Source organism: Pongo abelii, chromosome 1 (genome assembly GCF_028885655.2).
Source record: "Pongo abelii isolate AG06213 chromosome 1, NHGRI_mPonAbe1-v2.0_pri, whole genome shotgun sequence".
Lineage (NCBI taxonomy): Eukaryota > Metazoa > Chordata > Mammalia > Primates > Hominidae > Pongo > Pongo abelii.
In genome coordinates, this window is record NC_071985.2 from 50,553,725 (window position 1) to 50,568,343 (window position 14,619).

At 34.6% G+C, this 14,619-nt stretch overlaps 1 long non-coding RNA gene across 1 annotated transcript in view; it reads right to left on the minus strand.

Moving 5' to 3' along the window:
* LOC112130497 (uncharacterized) overlaps positions 1-14,619 on the minus strand; it is a 57,908-nt gene that overhangs the window by 25,734 nt on the left and 17,555 nt on the right. The window contains exon 2 of the long non-coding RNA XR_002912749.1: positions 8,889-9,005. This is a non-coding gene — a long non-coding RNA (uncharacterized LOC112130497). The remainder of the gene's footprint in view (positions 1-8,888; positions 9,006-14,619) is intronic.

Below are 14,619 nucleotides of genomic sequence, written 5' to 3' on the forward strand. Positions count from 1 at the left end.
ATTGTTTTGGGCAGTATGGCTATTTTAACAATTGATTTTTCCTTTTGATGAGCATGGAATGTTTTCCATTTATTTGTGTTGTCTCTGATTTCTTTCAGCAGTGTTTTATAGTCTCCTTGTAGACATCTTTCACCTCCTTAGTTATCTGTATTCCTGAGTATTTTATATTTTTTTGTGTGGCTATTATAAATGGAATTGGGTTCTTGATTTGACTAACAGCCTGGACATTATTGGTGTATAGAAATGCTACTGACATTTATACACTGCTTTTGCATCTTGAACCTTTCTAAAATCATTTATTGCCCTAGTAGCCTTTTGATGGAGTCTTTAGAGTTTTTGAAATATGGAATAATATTGTCAGCAAAGGGATAGTTTGACTTCCTGTCTTTCTATTTGGACGCCTTTTATTTCTTTCTCTTGCCTGATTACTCTGGCTAGGAATTCCAGTAGTATGTTGAATAGGAGAGGTGAGAGTGGTCTTCTTGTGTTGTTCAGGTTCTCAAGGATAATGGTCCTAGCTTTTGCCCGTTCAGTATTTATACTGGCTGTGGGTTTGTCACTGGTGGCTCTTACTAGTTTGAAATATGTTGCTTTGATGCCTAGTCTCTTAAAGGGATGTTGGATTTTATCAAAAACTTTTTCTGTATCCATTGAGATGATCATATGGTTTTTTCTTTTAGTTGTGTTTATGTGGTGAATCACACTTACTGATTTGCATATGTTGAACCAACCTTGCATCCCAGGAATAAAGCTTACTTAATTGTGGTGAATTATCTTTTTGATGTGCTGCTAGATTTGGTTTGCTAGTATTTTGATGAGGATATTTGCATCTATGTTCATCAGGGATATTGGCCTGATTTTTTTTTTTTTTTTTGTCATGTCTGCCAGATTTTGGTGTTAGGGTAATGCTGTCTTCCTAGAATAAATTAGGAAGAAGTGCCTCCTCCTCAATTTTTTGGAATAGTTTCAGTAGGATCAGTACCAGTTCTTCTTTATATGTCTAGTAGAATTTGGCTGTGAATCCATCTGGTCTAGGGCTTTTTTTGGTTGCTGGGTTTTTATTACTGACTCATTTTTAGAGCTTGTTATTGGTTTATTCATATTTTCAATATCTTCCTGATTCAATCTTGGAAGATTGTGTTTTTTCTAGGAATTTATCCATTTCCTCCAGATTTTCTAATTTGTGCACATAGAGTTGTTTATACTATTGTCTAGGGGATGTTTTGTATTTCTTTAGGAACAGTTGTAATGTCATCTTTGTCATTTCTGATTTTACTTATTTGAATCCTCCTTTTTTCTCTCTGTTAATCTGGCTAGCAGTCTATTAATCTTGTTTATTTGCTTTGAAGAACCAGTTCTTGGTTTCATTGATCTTCTGCATTAATATTTGTACTTAATTTTGTTAAGTTTTTCTCTAATTGTAGTTATTTCTTTTATTCTGCTAGCTTTAGGATTGGTTTTATTTTATTTTTTTTTCTAGATCCATTAGGTTCAACATTTGATTGTTAATTTGAGATCTTTCTAACTTCTTTATGAAGATGTTTAGGGTCGTAAATTCTCCTCTTAATACTGCATTAACTGCATTCCAGAGATTTTGGTAAATTGTGTCCCTGTTTTCTTTAATTTCAAAGATTTTTAAAATTTCTGCTTTAACTTTGATGTTCACCCAGAAGTTATTCAGGAGCATGTTGTTTAATCTCTATATATTTGTGTTGTTTTGAGAGATCTTGATATTGATTTCTATTTATATTGCACTGTGGTCTGAGGGTTTGCTTGGTGTGACTTCATTTTTTTAAATTTATTGAGACTTGCTCAATATGATGAAGCATGTTGTCAATCTTAGAATACATTCTGTGTGCAGGTGAGAATAATGTATATTCTGTGGTTGCTGGGTGACATGTTCTGTAGATGCCTATTTGGTCCAGTTGGTCAAGTGTCATGTTTAAATCCATAGTTTCTTTGTTAGTTTTCTACCTTGATTATGTAATGCTGTCGGTGGGTTATTGAATTCTCCCACTATTATTCTGTGGTTGTCTAAGTCTTTGCATAGGACAAGAACTTATTTTATGAGTCTGGGTCCTCCAGTGTTGGGTGCATATATATTTAGAATTGTTAAGTCTTCTTGTTGAATTATACCCTTTATCATTGTGTAATGTCTTTCATTGTCCTTCTACAAGTCTATTTTTTCTTATGTAAATAGAAAGTCTATTTTTTCTTATGTAAAAGTCTATTTTTTCTTATGTAAAAATAGTGACTTCTTCTCTTTTTTCTTTTCTGTTTGCATGGTAGATCTTTCTCAACCCTTTACTTTGAGCCAATGAGTGTCATTATATATGAGATGAGTCTCTTGAGGACAACAGATGGTTGGGTCTTGTCTTTCCATTCAGTTTGCTACTGTATGTCTTTTAAATGGAATGTTTGACCCCACTTAATTCAAGGTTAGCATCGATATGTGTGATTTTGATCCTGTTAGCTGGTTGTGCAGTTGCTTTAAAGTGCCTGTGGGCCATGTGCTTAGGTGTGTTTTGTGGTAGCAGGTGTTTTTTTGATTCCGTGTTTAGCACTCTCTAAGGACCTGTTGTAAGGCTGGTTTCTTTGAAACAAATTCCCTCAGTGTTTGCTTATCTGAAAAGGATTTTATTTCTCCTTCACTTATGAAGCTAAGTTTGGTAGGATATGAAATTTTTGATTGGAATTTTTTTTTCTAACAATGCTGAAAATAGGCCCTCAATCTCTTCTGGTTTATATGGTTTCTGCTGAGAAGTTTGCTGCTAACCTCATAAAGTTCCCTCTGGATGTGACTTGACATTCTCTCTGGTTGACTTTAAGATTTTTTCATTTGTATTGATCTTGATGAATCTAATGACTATGTTCCTTGGGGATGGTAGTCTTACATTGTATCTAGCTGGGTTTTTATGTATTTATTTGCATGCCAACCTCTTTAGTGAGATTAGGAAACTTTTAATGGACTATATCCTCAAATATATTTCCCAAATTGCTTATTCTCTCTCAGGAATAGAAAGGAGTCATAGATTTTGTCTCTTTATATAATCCCATATTTCTTGGAGGTTTTGTTCATTCCTTAAAACTTCTTTTTCTTTTTCTTTTCTTTTTTTTTTTTTTTTTTTGATCTGAGTTGATTTAAAGAACCAGCCTTCAAGCTCTGAGATTCTTTCCTCAGCTTAGTCTTTTCTGTTCTTAATACATCTAATTGTATTAAGAAATTCTTGTAGTGAATTTTTCTAGAATTTCAGTTTTGTGTTTTTTTTCTTAAAATGACTGTTGCTCTGGGATTATTTTACTGGATTCCTTGAATTCACTGGATTGGATTTCAATATTCTCCTGAATCTTGATGAGTGTCCTTGCCATCCTTGCCATCCAGATTCTGAATTCTATGTCTGTCATTTCGGCCATTTCAGACTGGTTAAGAACCATTGTTGGGGAGCTAGTGGACTCGTTTGGAGGTAAGCGGACATACTAGCCTTATGAATTAGCAGAATTCTTGTGCTGATTCTTTCTCATTTTGGAGGGTTGGTGTTCATTTAACTATGATATAAGTTGAGTATAGTCACTTGGCTTCATTTCTGGATGCTTTCTGAGGGCCAGGGCTCTGCATAGGATCTTTATGTATGGGTGAATTATTGTGCTTTGTTTCACAGGCATATATGTTATTAGCAGGATAATATTTGTTGTTGTAGTTTGGGCTGTGATGCAGTAGATGGTGCTTAAGAGTAATGGCTTATAGGTAGGCTAATACCAAACTGTACCACTTTATGTACTTCATTCAGTTTGCAGACGTGCTCTGTGGTTGAGGGGAGATACACTACTTCCTCACCAGGTCTGCTCATGGCCCATTGGGGAGCCGCCTTCAATCACTGGCACCATGTCCACATTTCTTTTGTTAGGTGCTCTGGGCTGTGGGGCTCCCTTAAGGAAAGGCTACAGCAGGGAGATGTGCCACAGTCTTTCTGGAATGGTCCTTCAGAAGGAAGCTCACCCCACTTCCACCCTGGCCCAAGAACCTGTGCATCTCATCCGTTGCAGTGCTTTTAAGATGGGGGCTCCTTCCCTGCTCAGGTGCAGGCTACAGAGCTTGGCTCATTCTCCCCAGCTGTGTGCTGCATCCCTGGGGGCATCCCATGGCTCAGGGTTGGGTTCTGGCTGTGCTGAGGGATCTGATGTGCTCTTGGGTTACCAGGAAAGTATTCATGTGGAACAATGCACTCAGACTGGACTGCAGAGGCTGCACTGGGCACTTGTTTCTGCAGAACAGTTAGGCATGGACCCTATGGGGGCCAGTGGGCAGGAGAGGCCAGTGGGCAGGAGGGCTTATGGAATACATGTGCTCTAGTCCCACAGGGAAACCAGCCCTGCTCTCTCTTAGCTCAGAGGTCAGCTGAGGCCAGTGCCTCCCAGAGGTGCATAGAGATCCCTGGGGCATGGCCATCTATGGCTGCTGTCTGCTGGAGCTGCCCAGTGAACAAATGCTCCCAGGCTCCATGCTGTCTGAAGGCTTGTCTCTGCCTGCTCCCTGGGAAGATCCTCCAGACAACTCATAAGTCCATGGGGGATGCGGGGTCCCCTGTAGCAAGGATCCCAGAGGTTCATGACAAGTGTGAATCATCCTTCACTCACTTCTTTCCCAGGAACCATTCAGGATCAGGAGTTAGCCCTAGCATTCAGGTACCCTGCATGGGGTTCCCAGCTTCCTCCCTGTTCAGTCTCAGCTTCAGCATCACCTCTTCATTGAGTTCGGCATTTTCTTTCTGAAGACATTCCCGAATTATGGTGGTTTACTTGATAATTTGGTCTCTCTGAGTGGGAGCAGTGCCTCCTGGCTGCATCTAATCAGCCATCTTGTTCCCCCTTCCCCATGTCCTGCACTTTTAAAGATGTCTAAAATGATCAACATTATCCAATAAATTGACTGAGCAATAATGCAATATAAGTATTTTGTAAAAGTAAAAGTGGAGAAAAGTGTAGAATGTATTATACATTAATTTGAGTAATACCATAATATCAGGTTCAATTTGTAGAAAATTATTTTGGTCATATTTAATATGACCAAAGACAAGAGAAATAGCAGCAATGATGATACTTTATTATTTCTTAGTACAATAATATTTTAGACTTGTGGTTTGATCTTTCCTCTCTTTTATTATATATATGGATATATAGATAGATACAGATATTTTATTTTGTGCTGCCAAAATAATCAGTCTGCTTAACTTATTTTTTCCCAATATTCTTACATTTTGCCTAACAGACTTGCACTTCTTTAAGTTTGCATTTCCTTCTTATTCTTTTTTAGTCTTTCTCCAATTTGCTCTTCTATTTTTAACATATTTGATTTCTTTTTTTAAATTCTAGAACTTATTTTTTTAAAAATCTGAATAAAATTCTCTTTGTCCTCTGCTATTTTCCCCTATTCAGTCTGTAAGAACTACTCATTTCCACCATATTAGAGCTTAACTACTCCAATGTCACTGTTCTCAACCTGTTGTCTATAAAGCCAGTGAAAAATAGCAAATTCAAAACATCTTTCCAGAACACACATTGGGACCAAGAATGTATGTCTTAAAATGTATAGTACAAAAACTGTGACGTATAGATATGAATAGAGTGAGTATTGAAGGTGATCAGTGATCAGAAGATTTTGTGTGTATGTGTTATGTATGAGTGTGTGTGTGTACATAAATGTGCATGTGTGCCATTTTAATTTTAATTTAACAAGAAATCAACTAAAATTGGTGGGTGGAGGCTAGTTATTTATTCAAAGTGTATCAAGATAGAGATAAGTAAATAATATAGTGAAAGATAAAACATCTATCTATGTAGATGTAGGAATGCAAAGAAACAGTATGAAAACACAAATGGCAAATCAACTTCCTTAACTTCCTTAATGTTTATAGCCTACATCATTCTGCTTGTGTGTTTTAAATTTCATCATGGATTTAATGAAAGGTACAGAAGAAACTGCAAGGCAGGGTTAGAAAGCAGAGCACACTGGGGATTCAGAAACTATGAACTATGAACTATCTGGACCAAGTTAGGAGATTTGGTTGAAGAGATTTTATCTACAAGGGGAAGATTAAAAATGCTTAACGAATTTGAAATATATGACCAAAGGCTCTTTGCCAGCTCTTCTCCAGCTTGTTCTAGACCGGACAAAGAACTTCATTTAAAGTACAGCATGAGAAATGATTCTGATGAAAGGATTTGTTAAATGCTGTTACAGAAGTCAACTACAAGGTCCTCAAAGTCATTAATTATAGAATTTAGATTTACTCATTCATGGTTGTGTCTGCTTAGTCCTCCTTGTAACTTAGGTTTATTCCATTTTAGTGATTTTATGTGGTTTACTTTAGAAAAAAATGCCTTAATGATCCAACTGGACCAAAATAATATGATCGTCTTTAAAAGCCATTAAAATGACATTCAAAATCTAAAAGTGAGTGAATCAGTGATCATGAGGACATTCAAATATTGCATCTCAGGCCTCATAAAATCCATTGATACCATATTTTTCTCTAAAACAGAAATATTTAGGCCAAAATTGTTCAAGCTATTTTGATCATTTAGTTTTTTTATCTGGTCTAGGACCCTGGGCCCAATGTCTTACTGAGTAAAAATCAATTGCTAGTAATTATACTAAAATAAGTACACAATATTGGAAATCAGAAAACAACCTGATCCTTGAGCCAATCTTCAATACGTTTATGGTGTTGAGTCTTACTTTCCTTAGCTATAAAATAAGAGGATTAGACTAGATTCCTACAAGTGGTTGCTCCCATTTTAATTGCTTTAATCCTAGGAATCTACTATATTTAAAAATCCAAAAGAGCTGTATTAAAGGACAGTGTGACAATGTGAATATGGACGTTGTAGAGAGTTTTAGACAAATCTTAAATATTTACAATATAGCCATCCTGCTACATAAAAGTTTGTCTCCCAGAGGATATTTCTAAATCATTCTTTGGCCTGCCTTGGCTCTGGGATAGACCAAATAAGCATCTTGCATGAATTGTGCATGCTTGTAAAGCACACAGAAATATGTTATTAGAAAGTAGTCTTTAACCTAAATAGAAAATCAGTAAAGTAATATTTTAAATTATCTGGTAGCCTGATGAAAATTCAATTAGAACACGACACCAAAACATTTAGGAAATGAAGAAGTTTTCTAAGTACTTTAAAAAAGGAGAGAGAGATTGACTCTTCATATGTTCAAGAAGTAATTGGGAGAGTTATGCGAATTGGAGGAGGCCTCAGATGTGAAATGAACTAGGCTTCATGTAAATGAAAGGTATAATGATGGCTAAAACAAGTACAAATCAGATAGCACCTTCCTGAAGTACTCAGGCCAGGGGAAAGAAGGAAAAGAAAGAAGATAGTGTTCAAAATGTTTGCTTAGATATTGACTAGAAGGTGAAATGTCAACTGGGCTAACTTTCTTGCTAGACTGGGCACCTAGCAAAAGGGATCCCATGAAACAGGCAAAAAGAAGTAAAGAATATGCACATCAACTATTTGTATGTGACATGATCTCAAGTTAGCAATTGATATACTAAGAGTGTTTGCCTTTGAGATGTTTTTCCCCAGTAATAGTACCTAGATTGCTTGAAGAAATTACCAACACACTTAAAATCTTATAAATTCACTAGATGAATAGAATAGAATGAAAGACCAATGAATTATGCTTTTAATGAATTTATTTCAACTTTGTTGTCATTTTCTACTTCGCACTTCTTTTTTCCACATACATTTTATAGCAAAAACACACAATTTTTCCGTGTGGGTGAGAATTTGAGTTATAGCCACAATACTATTGTTGAAGTATGTTTTTCAAAGTGTTTACAATAAAATGACTCTGGTAGTATGTTACAATATTGTGAAAGAATAATAATAAAGATCATTAAAAACAGAGTAATGAACAAAACCAGAAGCCACAAAGAAACCTTTCCAAGAGAGCATTTCCAACATTTTATTTAAGGATGAATATATTCTTATATTTCTTTATATGGAGAATAACATATATGACATGCTGGAAGAAGAATAAAATAACTTAAAGAGACAGAGAACGAACCAAACACAGAATGTACTTATTTTTGTTACTGTTCAAATTATGATGGGAATTGCACAATAATGTTTAACAAGCACAAGCTTCAGACTCCATCACATCTGGGTTCAAAGCCTGAGCCCTAGGAGCTTGGTCAAAAGCCTCAATCTCTGTGAGTCTGTTTGCTCATCTATAATATGTGGATGGCAGTTCTGAGCTTATAGAATTTTCATTATAATTAAGTGAAATCACAAAACCAAATCAGTTCCTCTTAAGTGAGAAAAAGTGGCAAACTTTGTTGTTACTATTTTAATATTTATTATGAATATTTATACTTACTACCTTTTTCAATATCTATAATTAGAAAATAAAAATATTTCCATTTCAAGGCATTCAATAATAGCTCTGTTAGCTTATAGAATGCTTCCTTGAGTTTCTTTTGGTTTGGTAAACATTTTTTTTAAACCTTCATTGAGATTGCTCTGGTTTTCAATATGATAAAGTGTAGGTCTCTATTTTAAACATCTTTTCTGAGAAGATATGTAGCTATGTGATTTACAAAATGCACAGCTTGTAGGTCTTGTAACTTTAAAACATTTCCCTTCTACTCTCTGCCTGCAGCCCTTCGTCTCTCCGTTTCTTGGTCACCAGTTGAGTACAAACTCTCTGGTTTTAAAATGTTATCTATGTAAATTCTTCTGCCACAGCTGGACAAGATGCATTCAAGAGTTTTTCTGTTTCCTGTGTGGTGAAGCAGCTTTCCCCTAACGACTATTTCCCATCAGTACCACAAAGACTTACCTTCTTAACCACTGTTTCAACGGTTTCTTACCACTTCCACCTTTCTATAGAACATTTCATTTGGAAGGAGAGTCACAAATACTTGTTCACTGGGCTGTTCAGACTGATAGCATCTCTTGGGACTTGAACATTGATGCACAATTCTCATCTGGAAAAAAAATTCAACTGTCAAACATTGGCAAATAATACCAGAAATGAAAACAAACTCTTTTCTGTCTCAGTGTCACCATAAGATAATTTGTTTTGCTCTCTTAGAGAATAAAATTCTTTACCTTTTTTCTAAAAATCGAAGTAAAAACATTTCATTATTTATCTATTTTGCTTACTTTAGCAAAAATATTAATACATTTGGATTCTAAGCATGTGTTTTACTGATAAATGCATTAAATTGTTATTAGAAATTTTAGACCTAAGAATAGAAAATCAAATGAGATTGACAAACATGGTAACGTAGGCTTAATTTTTTAATAAAGAACGAGAGAATTCTAGTACTTTATTCTAATACAATAAATAATGTCAAGACTTTTCTTTACATGTTCAAGATTTTTCATCTAAAAAAAGACCCATGTTAATTATTAACTGCAGAAACAAATTATAAGTATTATGTCTACATTTCTTAATAAAGAAATATCTTAATGTAGCCTTTAAAAATCATAATTATTTTACCTGCTCATTTGTAAAATACTAAATGTGTTTGAATTATTTTTCATAAATTAAGGAATTATAAAAGTTTAACTGTCATTTGTATATTATATCTTGATCTTTTCATTCATTTTTATTTTCTGGATTTATGGTCTTTGTTCTTATGGTTTTCATTCTATGTTTCCAAGATATTTTCAAATAGAATTTTAACTGAGTGATGCTAGATTAGAACATTTTCTGGTTCAAAATATTTGATGATTCAATAACATAAATTATGTTATGGCTCAAAATTACCCCTCCCCTCAATAAGCACACACTAAGCAATGACGTGTGTGGAATAAAAATGACAAGAAAGTATGGCTGTGTCACAACAAAAGGCAGAACTGACAGCTAATGTTTATTACTGCTCTAAGCACCAGAAAGTGTGTACTAAAGAATACTAGGTTTTTGGACTATGAATAGGTGTTCCACATACAACTACAGACATGCCATTATCTACTGGAATAAATTGGATAATTTCTTGCTGAAATAAAGTTAAGTTGGTATCTTTACACAGGTCTTCTCATAGACTTTGATGTGTTAACACTGTGAACATTCCAGAGGAGGATATGGCACAGATCGCTTGAAGCACCTCCTAAAACTATGAAGCACCCTTTGGCTCTATTAATATGTAAAACAAATATTGGCAAATTGTTGATTAAGAATCTGCTTATGCTGTTTTTCTGTACATTTAAGTAACCACAAATTGTGTTTTTTCTTTCACAATATGTCACTTCCTTTCCATTCTCAATGTCCTCATCCTAGTTTGGGCTTTTGCCTCTCTCTGCCCACCTCTAGTTTCTCTTCTTGTTCCATCCTATGAATTTCATCATAGTAATCTTCTTAATGCAGCTCTAATAAGATCACAAATTTCTTTGAATATTTGCCACAGTTTCCTTTATGAAGAGCAAAAATCTTTCAAAATGTAATCTGATATGCAGGGGTATCTATAATGCAATCCCAACCAATTTTCTAACATTTTTTTTTTCAAATGGCATTATTTCTTGACCCACCTGTTTGATGAATTGACCTGGTCACCAGTCATGTCAGAGATTTCTTTTCTCTGATCTTTTGATCACATTAGTCCTTTGTCTGGAATATGCTCAACCAGCTTGTTCCTATTGAGATCCAGTGTAGTCCATTCCTTGGTTCAAATTGAAATGAAATTTCCAGCATGGAACTCTCAGATCCTTCCAACGGCACAAAGCCTTCCCCTCATCTGAAACTCCATAAAAGTTTCTTACAAAACTTTTGAGGTATATATCACATCTGTGTGTAGTTGCCTCAGTTGCCTGTCTAAACTGTAAAATGGTTTGGGATAGGAGATAGAACATCGGGGAGAGATTTCTGCTAAGAAGTCCATAGCTTTAGGCAGTGGTCAGTTATATATGAAGTGGGTGCAGGGGCATTCATCTGACGAGTTTATTATTCTGATAAAGTAAATGCTAAAACATTTCAGAATCACTTCTTTAAGAGAAGAGCTATAAGATACTCATATTACCTTCAGCAAAACAGCTTTTATTATTTTATACTTTTTATACTTTATTGAATACAGCAAATTTAGAGTGTGTTTTCCAAATATTTTATATACCTTCATATTTGCTTTTATTCTTTGAACAGAAGATAGAAAAAAAAAATTCCTCTGTCCAAAAGAGTACAGAGGAATTTTTTTCCTGTACTTCTTTTCCTCCTTTTACTAGTGCTATTGCAGTCCTTCAAGACCCTAAACCATGCTAGCCCCAGATAGGTATGTTAACCTTAAAGACAGCTTCTAGGAAATTCTTGAGTGCATCACATCTAAAAATCTCTATTTATGAACATGAGACATTATTGTGATTTTAAAATTTCCCTAAGACAAAAATAAACTAAAATATTTTAAGTAGAAAATAAATAAATATATATAAATAATTTTATATTAAAGCAATTAACAAAATTTCTCCCTAAGACAGCAGTAATTTCAGGGCAACTGTGGAGCCCTACCAGGACTGAAAGATCATCTTACATCTAGGATAATCTGGTCATTAGAGTTGTGGAGGGGAAATCACAAACACGAATCAATATTTCTAATACGTAATACTTTATGCTGTAGACCACATCTTTAAAAGAATTCTGTTCTCTTCCAAAGAGCAGTAGGGACGCAGACCCCGAGTTATATTTGAGGAACCTTCAGCAAGAACATTACGATAGATTCCCAGCAACTAGAATCCTTTCTTGGAACGCGTAATGGAAAGAAAAGACCTGCTTTTAAACCTTCCTCTCAGCTTTTATCTTAGGTTCACAACAGACTTGATTTTAATGTAACTAATGTGTCCATATCCAAGGTTCTTCTCCCATCCTTAATTCAAAGCAATTTTGATAAAAGTAAAGGTGAGTTAGCTATATGGATTTGAGCTCATATAAGTGAAGGTAGACTTCAGAGCTACAATTTACATGTGGTAAGGCTTTATTACTTCTGGTCTATCTACTGTCATGTAACTGACAGGTGGTAGGTTAATGTGTATAGAACACACGTGTATATATTTGATATACTTCCTGCTAATGTGCATGCAGATTATTTAGACATCTGGAATCAATTTAACAATTGTGTGAACTTTACGTAAATAGCCATTATCCGACTTAATGATTTTAGTGGTTGCAGTTGCCAGGGTTGTCAGCGGTCCTGGCATAGGAAATTTGAATTGAAGAAGATTACTTCCCTTTGGGCTCTTTCGCTAGAAGAGCAGTTTGAATCAAAGAGAAAAATACCTGCTCAAACTCATTATCAAAACTGGATAATGGTAAATGGCAGCCTGTGGGAAATCTAAAGACAATTTAATTTATTTCTCTAATGAAGGGACCAGCATTATTATTTAAAATTAGTCCCTTATCTTACTTATACCTATTCTCTAGGCAAATATTTTAGAATGGATTGTAAGTCATTTCTTTTTAAATTTATACTATTTGTCACTCACTATTGCTGCCCTGAGTGATTTGTACAATATAAATGATTTGGAGGTAAAACCAAGGAATTATATGGTTTAGGCAGGCTTCTAATTTAATAAAAATAATCCTTTGATGTCTAAAAAAAATTTTATACTATGCTGACCAAATAGAGTGTGGGAAAATATTGCCTCTTTGTTTATTTAGCCCTAATCAGTTATAGAAAGGTATCAAACAGGCTTAACTATTTCATTTTTGGACAATTAAATGTCACTTAATCTCTGTTTTTTAAAGATAGCCAAGAAGAAAAAGAATAGTGCTAAAAATAAGTGAGTTAAAATTCTGATGGAATTTTGATTTTAAATAATGAATAAACATTAATTTTAAAATTTAGACAGTGCAAATAATTTAGGGGGAAGATAACAGTGAGTCTCAACAAATGACATTTTATTCAGCCAGCAAGAGCAACTATAAATGTAGAAATTGTAAATATCATTAGACTTCTGCAAGGATAATCATTAAGCAGAAATCTACCGATTACTAAACAATTTATTCCACTTGGGTCCTACAAAAATTTATCCAAATTGTGGATTTTAAAAAAAAATTCAGATCCAGTTATACTACTATATTATATAACAACAAATTTCTTGCTTAAAGATAACACCAAGAAAAGATCTCTAACTTTACAAATTATTTAAATATTATTATTTAATGACCTTCTTTTTCATGCAAAATTATTTTCTTAATTATATCTTTAGATAATATTCTCCCAGAATGAACTCCTAGTATTGTTTATGCCATCTTTCAAAATAGAAATTCAAATTATAGCCTTCTGTTGCTATTTCTCAAATACAGCTATCAGCTTTCAAACAAATTGTTGCCCAGGATTCTCACTCTACCAAACTATGAGATAAATGGGGCCGGGAATGGTGGATCACTGTTGTAATTCAGGTAGTTTGGGAGGCAGAGGTAGGAAAATCACTTGAGCCCAAAGTTCAAGACCAGCCTGGGCAACATAGTCAGATTCCTGTTTCTACAAAGAGCTTAAAAAATTAATTTCATATGGTGGTGTGCACCTGTAGTCCCAGCTACTAAGGAGGCTGAAGCAGAATAATTGCCTGAGTCCAGGAGTTCAAGGTTGCAGTGAGCTGTGATCACACCACTACACTCCAGCCTGGGCAACAGAGTGAGATCCCATCTCTATTTTAAAGAGACAGACAGAGAGAGAGAGAGAGAGAGAGAATTTTATGCATATATAAGCTATTGAAACCTAATGGAGAAAAGGAATAAGCAAGGAATTTTTTAAGTCCTTAGTAATCTCTCACTAAACATATTAGTTCATAGTTTGGAACTGCCTTTGAAACAAATCATCCATTTAATTTTAGATCCCAGGTCATTAATATTTTCTTAAAGCATATGCCATAACATACTACCAAAAGTAGAGTGTATAACAACAGTTAAGAACAAATAAATTTCAATTTAAAATAGTGTAAAATAATATATTATCCTAGGTCTTATTTTAATTCCAATTTATTTGATGTAGCTATTGTATTAGATGAAATGGACTAAAAGAATATAAAGTGAAATATTCATCTATACACCGATAGCATAGATTCATTTTCAGGCTCTAGCAAGTAGCTTAACAAAGCTACTGCTTTCGTTGCAATAATTAATATTTTAAAATGAGGAGAAAGTCTTTGCTGCTTAAGTTGACATATACTTCATACCTAACATGCAAGTAACATGCAGCATTGCTCAGAATCAGCCTTTCCACATACAAAGTAAAAATAACGACCGATATTAGTGAATGTTACCTATGTGGCAGTCAATTTATATACTTGATAATTTATCATTTAGAGAAAAACTGAGGCTAGAAGAAATTAGCTTGAATATAGGTCAGACTTTTTACATTAGACTCAACCCTGCTTGCTCCATGTATTTAGATGACAAATTGAGAAAAAGGAGGAGGCTTCTGTCAGATAAAGGTGGTAGCCAAGGGGCTCTTGCCACCCACAGCGCTGAGAAGATCAATACATGGCACTCATAGACCCATTTGCAGCGAACCAGCAGGGAATGTGGCCTACAGTACATTAATCTCTATTCTTCAACACAGTAGTCACATTTTAGACATTTGTCAGAGAGTTCAACCATAAAATGACCCA